Genomic DNA, 14515 nt, shown 5'->3' with positions numbered 1-14515 from the left:
AGCTATAGGAAAAAGCTACAGAGAGTCACTCTGGGACAATAAAACTAAAACATTATTTATAGTGACCTTTCCAGTTTACACTACAGCTACTGATCAAACGTACAGTCATCTCATGGACCTGCACAATCAACTTTATTTCCTATTCTACTTGAGGAATGGAGCTGCTCATGTCAAGAAACATTAAAAGGAAGCTGCTCTACTGATTTTGCTCAGCATATCTATCTGAAAGTTTTCCTGAGGAGAAACACTATTCACTATGGACAAATTAACATTTGAAAATAAAATTGTGTGATCAACATTGGTAATTCCAAAGCATACTGCTGATGATCATAGTCCTGCTTACAGTAACTGTTGTATAGATACTAGTTCATATATGAAAATAATTAAATCTGTACCTCAAAAATATTTCATTTTCACAGGGCCTTCTATCACAAATATCTGTAGTCTCAAAAAATTTTACTCTCCTCCCACCCATGTACATGCACAATGGAAGCTTCTTGTAACCAACTCTGATACAAAGAATCAGAATCTCAATTTCAGAGCTTTGCACTAATAACTTGTTATTTGCATATTATTCAATTTAAAAAAAGTCTTCATTATACAAAGACTAACTCCTATACAAAGGAATCATTACCTAACCTATCTGCGGTACATATATGCCCCCCCAGTACCACGGTACCTGAGCACCCTACAGTCTTTAATGCATTTATCCTTAAAATACCCTGGTAAGGTAGGGCCATACAAGTGGGAAACCGAGAGAGACTGATTTGTCCGAGGTCACACAGAAGTCTGTGGCAGAACAGGTCCCAGGTTAATGCCCTAACCACTGGACCAGGTTCATTTCATCCATCACTGAAATGTAGCAACCTCTGAAACAAATGTGGCTGCTGTTTAACAGTACAAAGCAACAATGAACAACATTTAAGGAGAGCAAGAAGGATACAGTATCCAATTGAAATAGCACAGGAAATGTTGGAATCCAAAATGTGCCAGCAAGTACCCAAATGGGCATCCGGCCACAGCACTGGGGATATTACTACTTCGGTTGTGAAAAGTACCAGGGGAACTCTAACAACCATAAGTAATCAGAACCGAATATGTATGGATCAAACAAAAGATAAGAGAGTCTGATCCTTATCTCATAAGTTTTACACTGATGTAACTTAATTTACTTCTATGGAGTTACTAATAATTTGCCCTAATGTGAGATCATAATCAGGTCCATCACCTTCAACAGCAGGGGCCTTAATACATCACTAACTTAAAGGAAGTACTATCTATTGAATCACCAACACCAGTAAAACAAAGCTTCTCTGTGTATAAAACAAAGTTTATACACAGTAACTGCCAATTTAGGAATTTCAATTGCTGGTTTTATGCTTTGCTTTTCCACTCTATGGGAAAAGTCTCTTTGGAGTTGGGGCAGTTCCCAAAGCACATAATAGTTAGGAGATACTCTCACACTATTGAAACCCTTGCATGAATACTGAAGAATCTTACACAGACATCATGAATTTTTAGAAAACTAGTTTTGAAAGATAAGATATTAAACAATTTCTATGGGGAATAAGAACACTGGAGATTATTTACTTTGCTTTAATTACTTTGGCACATTGCTAGATTACTTTTTGTATGCTACTAGAGCATACAAATCTTTTCATACCAAGATTTTTACAAATGCAAAGAAGCGAGTTCCTATTTTGAATATTTAAGGTTTGCCATGTTCTGTATTATGTTGTCTTGAGCTGGATTTTCTGCCAATCTAATAAGAAATCAGATTATATTTCCACTCATTTTTTAATTATAGTTGTGCAAACTCTAACTTCAATTTCTACCTAGGTTTTTTCTTGCTTCCCTTGCATTTGCTTAGATGTGTATTGCCAAGGGTCCACTGATATACCAATTTTAAAGGCAAGATCAGAATCAGACTACACACCAGGTTTTCACTGAGACTTTCATTCTAGGTCATGTTAGATCATCCTTTCTACTCTTCTGCAACATTTTACCTTGACAGGAAACTAATGATAACCCAATTTCTAATGGATTCTAAATTATAAACACAAACTAACATTTGTTAAAGGTTTCCCTGAAGGCTTTATGAAGTGTTTAATAGATCCTAATGTTTATGAATCATGTTAATGCACAACATTAATAAATCCGCAGTTTTAGATTTCTCATTAAACAAAGCATAAAAAAACCCAGTGCTATTTAAAGGCAAATTCATCTGCTATTTTGATACTAATGAGAGATGTGCAAGAAACAGGGCAAAAGACTTAACTGAATTGCAACATTTACAGTCTTCTCCTGGACACTCGCTTCTGCAGTCTATTTCAAGAGATGTAATTTAAAAGAGGGGATTAGAAACTCTACTTCCTTCAGGAAATTTGGATATGTACTGAGCGAGTGCAAACAACATTTATGCATCCAGGAAAGGAAGCTCCAGCTGGCAATGGGATAAAGACCCAAAAGCTCCCAAAACTAACTTGTTGCATTTCCCTCCACACAACCTATGGCCAACCCTACTACTGTTATGAAGTGTTTGGGGCTTAGATTGTAAGCCCTGGAGCAGTGACTGCCATTTTGTTTGGTGGTTGTACACCATCCAGCAAAATGGGGTCCAAAATGGGGTCCATGACTAAGACTCCTAGGCACTATAGTAATATAAATAAATAAATTCCTACAGAACAGTAAAAAAAATAACAATCGATATTAAAAATAAAAAAGTGTATTGTACCACAAATTGTTTTGAAGAATTCCAATAGAAAACAGAAATACAGAGTTAATTAATAGCCAATGAAAAACTAAAATGTGCTGGCAAAGGAGACATTATAAGTGTTCCAGCTGGGCTCAGAGTAGTCTGAGGCACAGCAGCGGAAGGGAATGCAGACGCTGCTTTGGACACCAACAGCAGTTCTAACCACAGCCTTTCCTGCTGCTCTCCTGTGCTGAGGCAGGAGTAGGCCCGGTTCCAAGCAGCAGAGGGGAGTGCAGAGCACTTTGGAAGATGCTGCCTCCTAATATTGGTAACTCTTTGCTGCTTCTTGAATTTCTTCCTTTGCATAGTCATACTTAAAACAGCCCCAGAACATGCAGCCCGATTGACTCTGAGAGTGACTTGCTTCCTTCGGTCCACTGTTAATTTTGTACCTGCTGCATTCAAATGGCTGGCTGACTCCCAAAGCATCCTTTCACAACACCAAGCAGCTGCACAATGGTGTGGCAGGAGAGAAAGAAGAGCAGTCCTAGACAAGTGGAATAGCAAAGGGAAGAGAGTTACAGTTATCTGAAGCAAGGGGAGATGGATGAATGGATGTGGATTTCAACACAGAGGCACTGGTGTAATGAGTAATGTTGTGAAGGTGGCAATAGTTAGGCCTTGTCTACACTATGGGTGTAAGTTGACCTAAGTTACGCTATGCCAGCTATGTGAATAAAGTCGCTGGAGTCAGGGCCGGCTCTAGGTTTTTTGCCGCCCCAAGCTCAGGTGGGGCTGGGGCTCGCAGGCGGCGCTGGAAGCGGAGGGAGTGATGTCACCTTCTCCCAGCGCCTGCAGGGGCTTTACCCCCTCCCCTGCCCGGCCGCGCAGAGAAGCCCCGATATATGGGGTGGCACAAGGCAGGGCAGCAGCCAGTGCGCAGATGAGGCGGTGCAGTCCCCGGCAGGACTCGCCCTCTCCTCCCCAGGTAGCGGCTGGGCCCTGGCAGCTCAGCATCCCCGGGGCTGTGGCTTCCCCTTCCCGCTGCGGCAGGGTGCGTAGCAACGTCGCCCCGTCTAAATGGCGCAGCTCCAAGAGTGCAACTGCCCCGAAAGAAGAGAATGGCCAGAACGCCGCCCCTGGAAATGTGCCGCCCCAAGCACGTGCTTGCTTTGCTGGTGCCTAGAGCCGGTCCTGGATGGAGTCAACGTAGCTTAAGTTAACTTAATGCGGCGTCTACACCATGCTGTGTCAATGGGAGAGCGCTCTGCGGTCATTTAGCGAATCTAGACCCACTAAATCGACCCCCACTGCATCAATCGCAGCAGCATCGATCCCCGGTAGACATGGCCTTAGAAGCACTAATGAGACATATCAAATGAGACAGAGTTCACTGTCAAGGTAGAGACAGACAGGAGAAGCAGATGAAGCTCTGCGTCAAGAAAGGGAATTAAAGAGGTGTTTGAGGGTGTTCTTGCTCAGCAATGCACTTGGAGGCATTAAACAGACAACAGATGAAGCAAAGGCATAAATTTAGATGGCCAAGCAAGCAGAGTGGAAAAGCAAGAGTTAGTAAAGATGTCAAGATATATAGGTGTATGTCTAAGTATCAGTGTGAAAGCAATGATTAAGGTTAAAGGTAACAAATATTACTATGATGATGATGATGATGATGTTTGAATGTAATAACACAAGGAAAATAGTAGACAACTTTCTTCTTTGTTTAGGTGGTGTGTGGGTTGCAATTTTAGTTGGAGGTGGATTGAAATCATGCTTTCACAGATAATGGGAGTAGTCCAAAATTTTCAGATTTAGATATTTCAAAGTTAAGCAAGGTGACAGGGAGAAAGAGCTAGGAAAGGGTTAAGGATTCAGCAGGGTTTGGAGTCCTTGTCTAGCAGGCACTAGATGGTGGGGAGCACCCAGCACCACATCTCAGTATAAAGCTCCTTCCCAGAAAGAACAACTATTTGGCAGTCTAGCAGCAGGGCGTAGTGATAAAATGAACAATTGAGGCCTTGAGCTATTATCTGCTTGGGGCACCTGTTACTCTGTTGATTGACCATGGCCCTCTGAAATGTCTGCAATCTGTGAAGGAGACCAACCCCAGGCTGGTATCCGGCTCTGCATCCCTATGCTTTCACGGTGCAACACAGATCTGGTGCTTCCCATGTGAATGCAGATTTCCCAGGAAGGGAGAGTCTCAAGGGGGAGTGGGGTGACAGAGAGAAAAAGCAAAGAAATGGGTAAGGGCTACCTGTCACAGGATTCATCAAGGACTGAAGGAAAGGGTGTGTCCTCTTTGCAGGGATGAGAGAAGCAAAGGGAAAGGCCTCTGGGGACTGCAACAGCTTTGGTCAGGGGAACCACTTTGTTTAATTTTACTTCATGAGTTTTTTGTGTTTGAACAATAAATTGTCCCAAAGGCAAGGGCCGAAACAGACTTTGGCACATCACTGCTTCTTTCCTGGGCTGGTAAGGTGGTGGGCTATTCTACAGGCACCTGTATAACAGTGACCTAAACTTTTAGGGTTGCTGAGTAGCTGTAGCTCCATTGACTTCAAAGTTGTGAGTACCTAGGCACCTGTGAAACTTGGATTTTTTTAATAACGCATGTAAAAGATTGTCATGTAGTGTACGTATGTCTAAGAAAAAATAAACATGCAAACATTTTGTTGGAGAAGAATAACGGTAGAGGGCTGCATGTTTCTGTAGAATAATACCTCCTACTTCTTATATTGCTTTGCATCAGTAGATCTGAAAGTGCTATATGAAGGTCAGTATCATTCGCCTCATTTTACAGAGGGGGAAACTGAGGCACACAGAGGTAAAGTCACTTGCCCAAGGTCACCAGCAGGCCAGTGGAGTCAGGCACAGAACCCAGGTCTTCTGAGTCCCAGTCAAGTGTTGAGAAACGACTTTCTGGGATATCTCCTCACACCACTGCAATATCTTTATATTCAAAATCGCAATATACTATTTGTAATACATATCTGCTCCAAATGTAATAGAAACGTATCTGCATTGCATAAATCATACATGACAGCACATTAGGTCTTTTAAATAACATTGTGAACACCAGGAAATGATGCAAAGAACCCATTTTTCATGTAGTTATTAATACGATCCAAGTTACAGTACTTATCCTCCTACTGATTCCATTTGATTAGACGAATCATTAACATATGTAAGATCTTTCAGCCATGAAGGGTAGCACATTTCTTAAGCAATGGGAAAGATCCACTACTCAGATCTTTTGCTGGCATTGGTGAGTTATGCAGACCAAAGTGAAGGAAAGACCGTACAATAGTTCACTTCTATTTTATGGAGATTTCTTACAACATTCTTCATCCACAGTAGCTAAGCACTTTATGGGCAAGAGCCCAGAAAAGGATCTAATCTTTGGTATTTCTCTTACCCTTTGACTAGGAGGTTTATAAGCAAGGCCCTGTGTGCTCCACCCTGTTCATGTCAATGAGAGGGTAAATCTGTAAAGGTGACAAGTTAAAATGTCAACATAGTTAACTAATTTATTGGTGTTCATTATAGCTAGTGTGCTTATCCTGCAATCCCAACTGCCTCCCACATCTCCCCTGGGGCAAAAAAGCCTCAAAATTCTTCCTGCTTAACTACCAAAACCACCATCTTCACCCCCTCCAATGTAGGATGCATTATCAACTCCAAAAATCGTTGGCATATCCCAACTGGGAGGACAATGTAAAATAAACTGAATGTACTATGAAAGTAAACACCACAGAAATTAGTGTATTGACTGTATTATTACATATTATATTTAAATTACAACCCTGTATTTCTAAATATACATTCGGCAGAATTTCCTGCCTGCCACAACAGAGTGGTGCAGAATCCAGGAATTGTGATGCACAGTGACGAAACAGCTTGCTGCTGAGCCTTGGTTAGGAATTACAAGGGCTTTTATTTGCTCTGTCATAAATGCTGGGTGGGGTGAAATTGCGTGCTGCTGAATGGAACTGAGTGGTCAAAGAAATGAGTCTTTCTTGTGGGCCTGAAAGTGGTCATTCCGGCATCCTGTGGGAGCGAGTTCTATATGCACATGCCAGCAGCCAGGAAAGCCCTGTCTCCAACAATCACAAGTTTCATCCTCGAGGCAGATAATTTCATTGTTCCTGAGGAGCACAGATGTTGAAGGATAAGGTCTGGAGGGTTGCTTCATCTTACTAGGCATTTCCCTTAACTTGAGTTTTCTCATTTCTTGGGGAGTGAGAGGGGACGCAATTATGGTCACAGCATCAAGTCCCATATGGAAGGAGTCTAACTTTTTGTTTTTCTAGGCATTTACTGCATCTGATCCTGAAAGATGTGGAACACCCGCTGCGCCAACTGAAGTCAATGGAGCCACATGTGCTCTTGGGCACCTCACAGGACCAGGCACATTTCAGCAGGAGGTGAAGATGCTCATATCAGGATCATTCAGAATCAGGTCTATAAGGCACAACTTCTTGGTATATTTTTTCCTTTTGGAGTGAAGAGCCAACTTGTGGCCCAGTTAATGTAGCGTCACCAGAGGGGCGGGAAGTGGGGCGGGAAGAAAAAGGGCATATGCCTTCCGAACCTTATGTCCCTGTGCTGGGCACGGGCACCGGCACCACAGTTGGGGGTTCAGGGAATCAGCTTCCACAGGACTGCTATATGCTGACCTCGTACAGGTGAGAGGAACAGGGAAGGAACTGGTCAGAGCTTTGGTCACAGCTCACCGCCCCTTACTCTGAGCTCATGGCAAACTCATAACTAGGGCCCTACCAAACTCATTGTCTATTTTGGTCAATTTCACGGTCAAAGGATTTTAAAAATTGTAAATTTCATTAATTCAGCTATTTAAATCTGAAATTTCAGAGTGTTGTAACTGGAGGGGTTCTGACCCAAAAAGGAGTTGCCGGGGGGGGGGGAAGGGAAAGCCACGGTACTGCAACTCTTACTTCTGTACTGCTGCTGGCGGCGGCGGCGCCTTCAGAGCTGGGCAGCTGGAGAGTGGCGGCTGTTGGCTGGGAGACCCGGCGAGTAGCCGCCGCTTTCCAGCTGCTCAGTTCTGAAGGCAGCGCAGAAGTAAAAGTGGCAATACCACAACCCCCCCAAAATAATTTTGTGACCCCTCTGCAAATCCCTTTTGGGTCAGGCCCCCAGTTTGAAAAACACTGGTCTCCCCTATGAAATCTCTATAGTATAGGGTAAAAGCACACAAAAGACCAGATTTCACGGGGGGAGACACGTCATGGTCCTTGACACGTTTTTCTTGGCTAGGAATTTGGTAGGGCCCTACTCATAACTGAACCAATAATAATAGGGGGGGAAAGAGATTTTGACTTCAGGGGAGTTAAGCCAATGGAGAATCTGACCCTTAATTTTCTAATGTAGAAATTAGGGCTGTCAATTAATCACAGTTAATTCGTGCGATTAACTCAAAAAATTAATTGCGATTAATCGCACTTATAACAATAGAATACCAATACCAATTGGAAATTATTAAATATTTTTATGGTTTTTCTACATTTTCAATATTGATTTCAATTACAACACAGAATACAAAGTGCACAGTGCTCACTTTATATTATTTTTGACTACAAATCTGTGCAATGTAAAAATGATAAACAAAAGAAATATTATTTTTCAATTCACCTCATACAAGTACTGAAGTGCAATCTCTTTATTGTGAAAGTGTAATTTACAAATGCAGATTTTTTTTGGTTACATAATGGCACTCAAAAACAAAACAGTGTAAAACTTTAGAGCCTACAAGTCCACTTAGTCCTACTTCTTGTTCAGCCAATCGCTAAGACAAACACGTTTGTTTACATTGACGGGAGATAATGCTGCCTGCTTCTTGTTTACAATGTCACCTGAAAGTGAGAACAGGTGTTCTCACGGCACTGTTGTAGCCGGCATTGCAAGATATTTACGTACCAGATATGCTAAACATTCATATGCCCCTTCATGCTTCAATCACCATTCCAGAGGACATGCTTTCATGCTGATGATGGGTTCTGCCTGATAATGATCCAAAGCAGTATGGACTAACGCATGTTCATTTTCATCATCTGAGTCAGATGCCACCAGCAGAAGGTTGATTTTCTTTTTTGGTGTTCGGGTTCTGTAGTTTCCGCATCAGAGTGTTGCTTTTTTAAGACTTCTAAAAGCATGCTCCACACCTCATCCCTCTCAGATTTTGGACGGCACTTCAGATTCTTAAACCTTGGGTCGAGCGCTGTAGCTGTTTTTTAGAAATCTCACATTGTCACCTTCTTTGCGTTTTGTCAAATCTGCTGTGAAAGTGTTCTTAAAACGAACATAGGCTGGGTCATCATCTGAGACTACTATAACATGAAATATATGCAGAATGCAGGTAAAAGAGAGTAGAAGACATACAATTCTCCCGCCAAGGAGTACAGTCACAAATTTAATTGACACATTTTTTTTACAAGCATCATCAGCATGGAAGCATGTCCTCTGGAATGGTGGCCAAAGCATGAAGGGGCATATGAATGTTTTGCATATCTGGTATGTAAATATCTTGCAACGCCAACTACAAACGTGCCATGCAAACACCTGTTCTCACTTTCAGGTGACATTGTAAATAAGAAGCAGGCAGCACTATATCCCATCAATGTAAAGAAACTTGTTCGTCTTAGCGACTGGTAAAATAAGAAGTAGGACTGAGTGCACTTGTAGGCTTTAAAGTTTTACATTGTTTTATTTTTGAATGCAGTTTTTTTGTACATAATTCTACATTTGTAAGTTCAACTATCATGGTAAAGAGATTGCACTACAGTACTTGTATGAGGTGAATTGAAAATTTTTTTTTGTTTTGTTTTTTACAGTGCAAATATTTGTAATCAAAAATATAAAGTGAGCCCTGTACACTTTGTATTCTGTATCGTAACTGAAATTAATATATTTGTAAATGTAGTAAACATACACAAATATTTAAAATAAATAGTGTTCTATTGTTGTTTAACAGCGTGATTAATCGTGATTAATTTTTTCAATCACTTGACAGCCCTAGCAGAGATCCATTCAGTTTTCAGGGTTCGTTTCAAGACATATTTATTTAGAAGGAACAATGAGAAAGAACAACAGAGAATCTACAATTCAAACATTACACAATTATTATTTATACAATATTTCTTTTTTTCCCACTGTTAAAATCTGTGGTTATTACAGGCAACCATGTGAATCTATTTACATATAGCATGTATATATAAAAAGAAAAGGAGGACTTGTGGCACCTTAGAGACTAACAAATTTATTTGAGCATAAGCTTTTGTGAGCTACAGCTCACTTCATTGGATGCATTCAGTGGAAAATACAGTGGGGAGATTTATATACATAGAGAACATGAAACAATGGGTGTTACCATTCTCGTTACAGTGTGTATGGTAACACCTATTGTTTCATGTTCTGTATGTATATAAATCTCCCCACTGTATTAAGTGATCACTCTGGTTACAGTGTGTATGGTAACACACATTGTTTCATGTTCTCTGTGTATATAAATCTCCCCACTGTATTTTCCACTGTATGCATCCGATGAAGTGAGCTGTAGCTCACGAACGCTTATGCTCAAATAAATTGGTTAGTCTCTAAGGTGCCACGAGTCCTCCTTTTCTTTTTGCGAATACAGACTAACACGGCTGCTATTCTGAAACATGTATATATTGTCACTCTTTAGCATAATCAGCACACAAAATGCAATGTTAGGATTCAAATGTTTTACAAGCACAGAAGTCAGAAAATTCCTTCACTTTTCTCGCAGCAACCACAACTCACCCTCTGACACACACAATAGAAGCTATGAAAAGTAAAAGAAAAAATTGTCAACGGTTTCCACTTTTATTAAATATAATTTCCAAAGTTGTCTACCATTCCAAGTATGGAAAAAATATCCCACAGGTGTTGGTAAGTGCTAATTTTTTTATGGCAACCACCATATGTGGTTTTAATTTTGCTGAAAGTGTCCAAGCTCCGCTTGCATGGCCTGTAAAAATTTCAAAAGGGTACCAGATCCCACTGGCCGTCATCGCTGCATGTATCAAATACTGATCCTGAAGTGAATCTGTGGAACAAACTGACAGATGCTGAATAGATGAGGATGCAAATGTCACCATTAAAATTTAATCCAGTGCCTAATGGCCAAGGACAGCACCATGGCAGGACTGCACAGCTTTCATAATGTTTGAAACAGATGTCACATTTTTCACAGATTGCCTCCCAACAAACCTTTCCCAAAAATCTCACCTGCTCTTAATAAATCATTTTGGAAAAATTTAGTCCAAGCTTTTTGAAAGAATCTTTGGAAAAATCAGTTAAAGCTTTCTTTACATGGTGAAGAAAGATGACTGTCTGGCTAGAGAGTTTCATCAAAAAGATTCTTGTAGAAATAGGATCGATACTTCACAGAGCTGTTTATAAAATTCCACAGGGGACTGATTTATCCATATTTTTACCTGGTTTAAAGTTTTAATGGCCTGCAGGATTTACATCTCAAATTGGCAAATAACTTCTTTGTCATCCTTATTTAGTCTCAATTATTCACCCCACTTCAAATAGTCCAGGATAATCTTTCTAGATTTATAAAATAATTTATATGAATCTGTTTAAAGATACTGAAATGCCTCTAACTCTTTTCCCTCCCCAGGAACAGTCTCTCTGGCAGCTGTATGTATTGTGGAGACTGTATTTTCAGCTTTCTTAGAGGGAATGGAGTTAACGAACTGAATCAACATCTTCTACATAGTTTAAATTAACCCCCACACAGGGCCCTACATGCCACGTAAGCCCTACTTAAGCCTTTACCGTGCAATTTAAGTGGTGCTAAGGGCCTTGGAGGAGCCCTCTGCATTCAGCTGAACTTCATCTTATTAACATAGCAACAAGGCCTGACTCTGTACATAAGAAGTGTTGTGTCAATAGCAATTAACTCTCAAGTACTTTCTCTTTCCTGTTCCACTACAATTTTTTTCACTTAGGAAATATTGTCCTGGAATAGTTTGTGAATCCCTTTCAACTTGTTAATTTTTCCTGCAATTCTCTGTATTTTCTTCTTTCTCCCTTTTATATTTTTAGCTACCTTGTGTAATTTGTCAACTAACCTCTTCATGTAGGGTTAAATAATCCTAGCTCTGTTGCAGCAGAGTTCAGTGCAGCTGAGTGGAGGGAAGAGACAAAGGTGGTTCTAAATGACCTTTCCATTCCCACTACCCAATCCTGAGGCTGATCCAGCCTCTAGTGCAAGCTGGACTGGCCTAAGGGCTACTCTAACTAGTGCCATCTTGTAATAGGCCTTAAGGGCCATTACATGCTAGCGAGGATCACCAGTGCTGTGTGTGCTCCAGCTTTACCACATTCTATTCTGTGTAGGTTTTTGTACCACACTCATCACTGTAGTATCTGACCACCTTCCAGTAGCACATTAACCAATGTGACTGATGTATGTCATGTGTTTGTTTTCTAATCCTCTCTCCAGGAGAAGAAGCATGTTTTGTCTAGTAGAGATTTTTTTAAAATATACATAGAGCCCATTATGCTGGTGGAGGAGTATGGGAGGAACAGAATGGGAGAGGAGAGGCTGGCATACAGCCAATATCGCCAGCTGATGATTCCCCCACACTGTGGAAATCTTCAGCTCCCTATTCATAGCTCATTATAAGAGATCCTTTTGCATTGCTCCTGTAGCACAAAATGGACCTTAATGTGGCTCAGAACCTGGCTCATCACCTTTACAACAACATCCCCTACCAATCCCAAGGATCAAGAAGACAATAGAGTAGGCTCTAAGTGACAGAAGAACCTTGTTAATTCCACTTTACATAAAATGCAATTATTCTCTCACGCATCCATAGAATACTCCAGCATCTTCCCTCACTTTTCATCAGAGATTTAACAATAGCAAGGTCCCCTATTACTATTTTGCTTACAAATTATACAACAGTACATTACTAGTATAGTATGAAGTACGCTAAATTAAAACTGACACTTGTCAAAATAAATGAAGGGCGCTATGATGCAGTATGCCAGGGGTTCTCAAACTGGGGGTTGGGAGGCTATTACATGGGGAGGTCGCGACCTGTCAACCTCCACCTCAAACCCCGCTTTGCCTCCAGCATTTATAATGGTGTTAAATTAAAAACACTCTTTTATATATTTATAAGGGGGGGGTGGTCGCACTCAGAGGCTTGGTACATGAAAGGGGTCACCAGTAAAAAGTTTGAGAACCACTGCAGTATGCTTAATTTTCTCTTTTAAATATGGGGCTTATCCCTCATCATTAACTCTCAAAGTTATGCCATCAGCAGTGACCTACTAATGTTTAAGTTGAATTTGACTTTGAAATATTTTTCTTCATTAATTTGTAGCCAAAAGTCCTAATTGGGAATGACTTCATTTGAAACATTAGCTAGGTATTTATAAACATACTAGAACTAGTAGAGTGAGAGTCTTGTATCAGACATGACATACTGCCTTCATCTTTACCAGTCCAGATCTATGATTATATTATGATGTGTCAAATAAAATAACTCAGGGATAATCTTGCACCAAGATTCCTCCACATTTATTTAATTTCAAGATTACGACTCTCTATTTGACACAATTAGTTTCCTAGAATCAAATTGGTCCCCCCCATAACAGAAAGTCTCCTCAAGGTCTGTAAGTGTATCTAATACCATGTGTTTTATATAAATTCTGATCTGAACACTCAATTCTCTTGTAGACATAGAGCCAGCTTTGTGTAAACTGGCACAGCTATTGACTTCAGTGGAGCAATCCTAATTTACATCAAGGGAGGATCTAGAACCTATCACTAGGGCTGCAGGTTTGTCGCAGTGGGAAAAATGTCATGGATAACTTGATTTTCCCATGTGTCTGTGACTTTGGTTTTTTGTCCTTTTCCACTCCAGGAGTTACCACCTGGCACATGGGGTCACAGTGCCACTCAGTTTTCGCAGCACTGCGACCCCATACACAGGGTCTCAATGTTGCCAAACCAGGCAATGCTGCAAACCCATGTGCCAGGTCCCAAATCCATGAACGGGGCCCAGCCCCGCGGTACAGGAGCCGAGGAACCACCACTGTGTTGTGAGTGTGGGGTGGGGCTCGCCCTCTAGCCTCTCCTCCAGGGCCCCTCCTCCTCATTTGCCATTTTTATAAAAATCCAATTCATGAAACCTGTGACCTTTACTAAATTTACCATGACTGCTCTGTGACTTTTTTATTTTAAAAAATGCTGAGACAAATCTGTAGTCCTACTTATAACTGAGTGAAATCCATACATCCCCTCTTTCTTTCCCGAGCACCCCTTGAAGTCCCAAGGGACCCCATTTTTCCATCTCCCTGCTTCCTAAATCCTTAAAGCTTGCATAGCAGCCATCACCATTCAAGTCAAGGAAGAACAAGTGCCACTCCCTACGAGGTCCATCAACTCTGCTTCCAAAGTGGACAGATAATATAAAGGCTGAATGATGCAAGGGGCTTCTTCCTGCCGCTGTAGTATTTGCCTCCCCTATAAACTCACCTGCATGAATGCTTTCTTGATTTCTTTCCCTCAAATCCAGATGCAAGAACAAAATAAAGAGCTACTCACATAATATCCCATTCTTATACTCCTCTTGTGCCTTTAGCTTAATTTGTGCCATATGAAATGTTAGATCCTGCAGCTTTCGTCATTAAGACAAAGATCAGACAGGTTCTAGCTTAGTGTTATGCTGCAGAGAAACTTTTAATCCACTCTCACACAAATCAAATACTTTTCCTACCCATTCCATTTTCTACTGGACTTGTATGGTATGT

General features: G+C 40.9%; 1 protein-coding gene across 5 annotated transcripts in view; it reads right to left on the bottom strand.

The window, feature by feature from the left end:
- Nucleotides 1–14515, bottom strand: part of ENOX1 (ecto-NOX disulfide-thiol exchanger 1) — a 508731-nt gene that overhangs the window by 450885 nt on the left and 43331 nt on the right. The gene's annotated exons all lie outside the window — the stretch shown is intronic.

This window comes from Caretta caretta, chromosome 1, assembly GCF_965140235.1.
Source record: "Caretta caretta isolate rCarCar2 chromosome 1, rCarCar1.hap1, whole genome shotgun sequence".
NCBI classification, from domain to species: Eukaryota; Metazoa; Chordata; order Testudines; family Cheloniidae; genus Caretta; species Caretta caretta.
The sequence above is the reverse complement of the archived record's forward strand: the minus strand, read 5'-3'. Positions and strand labels throughout refer to the sequence as shown.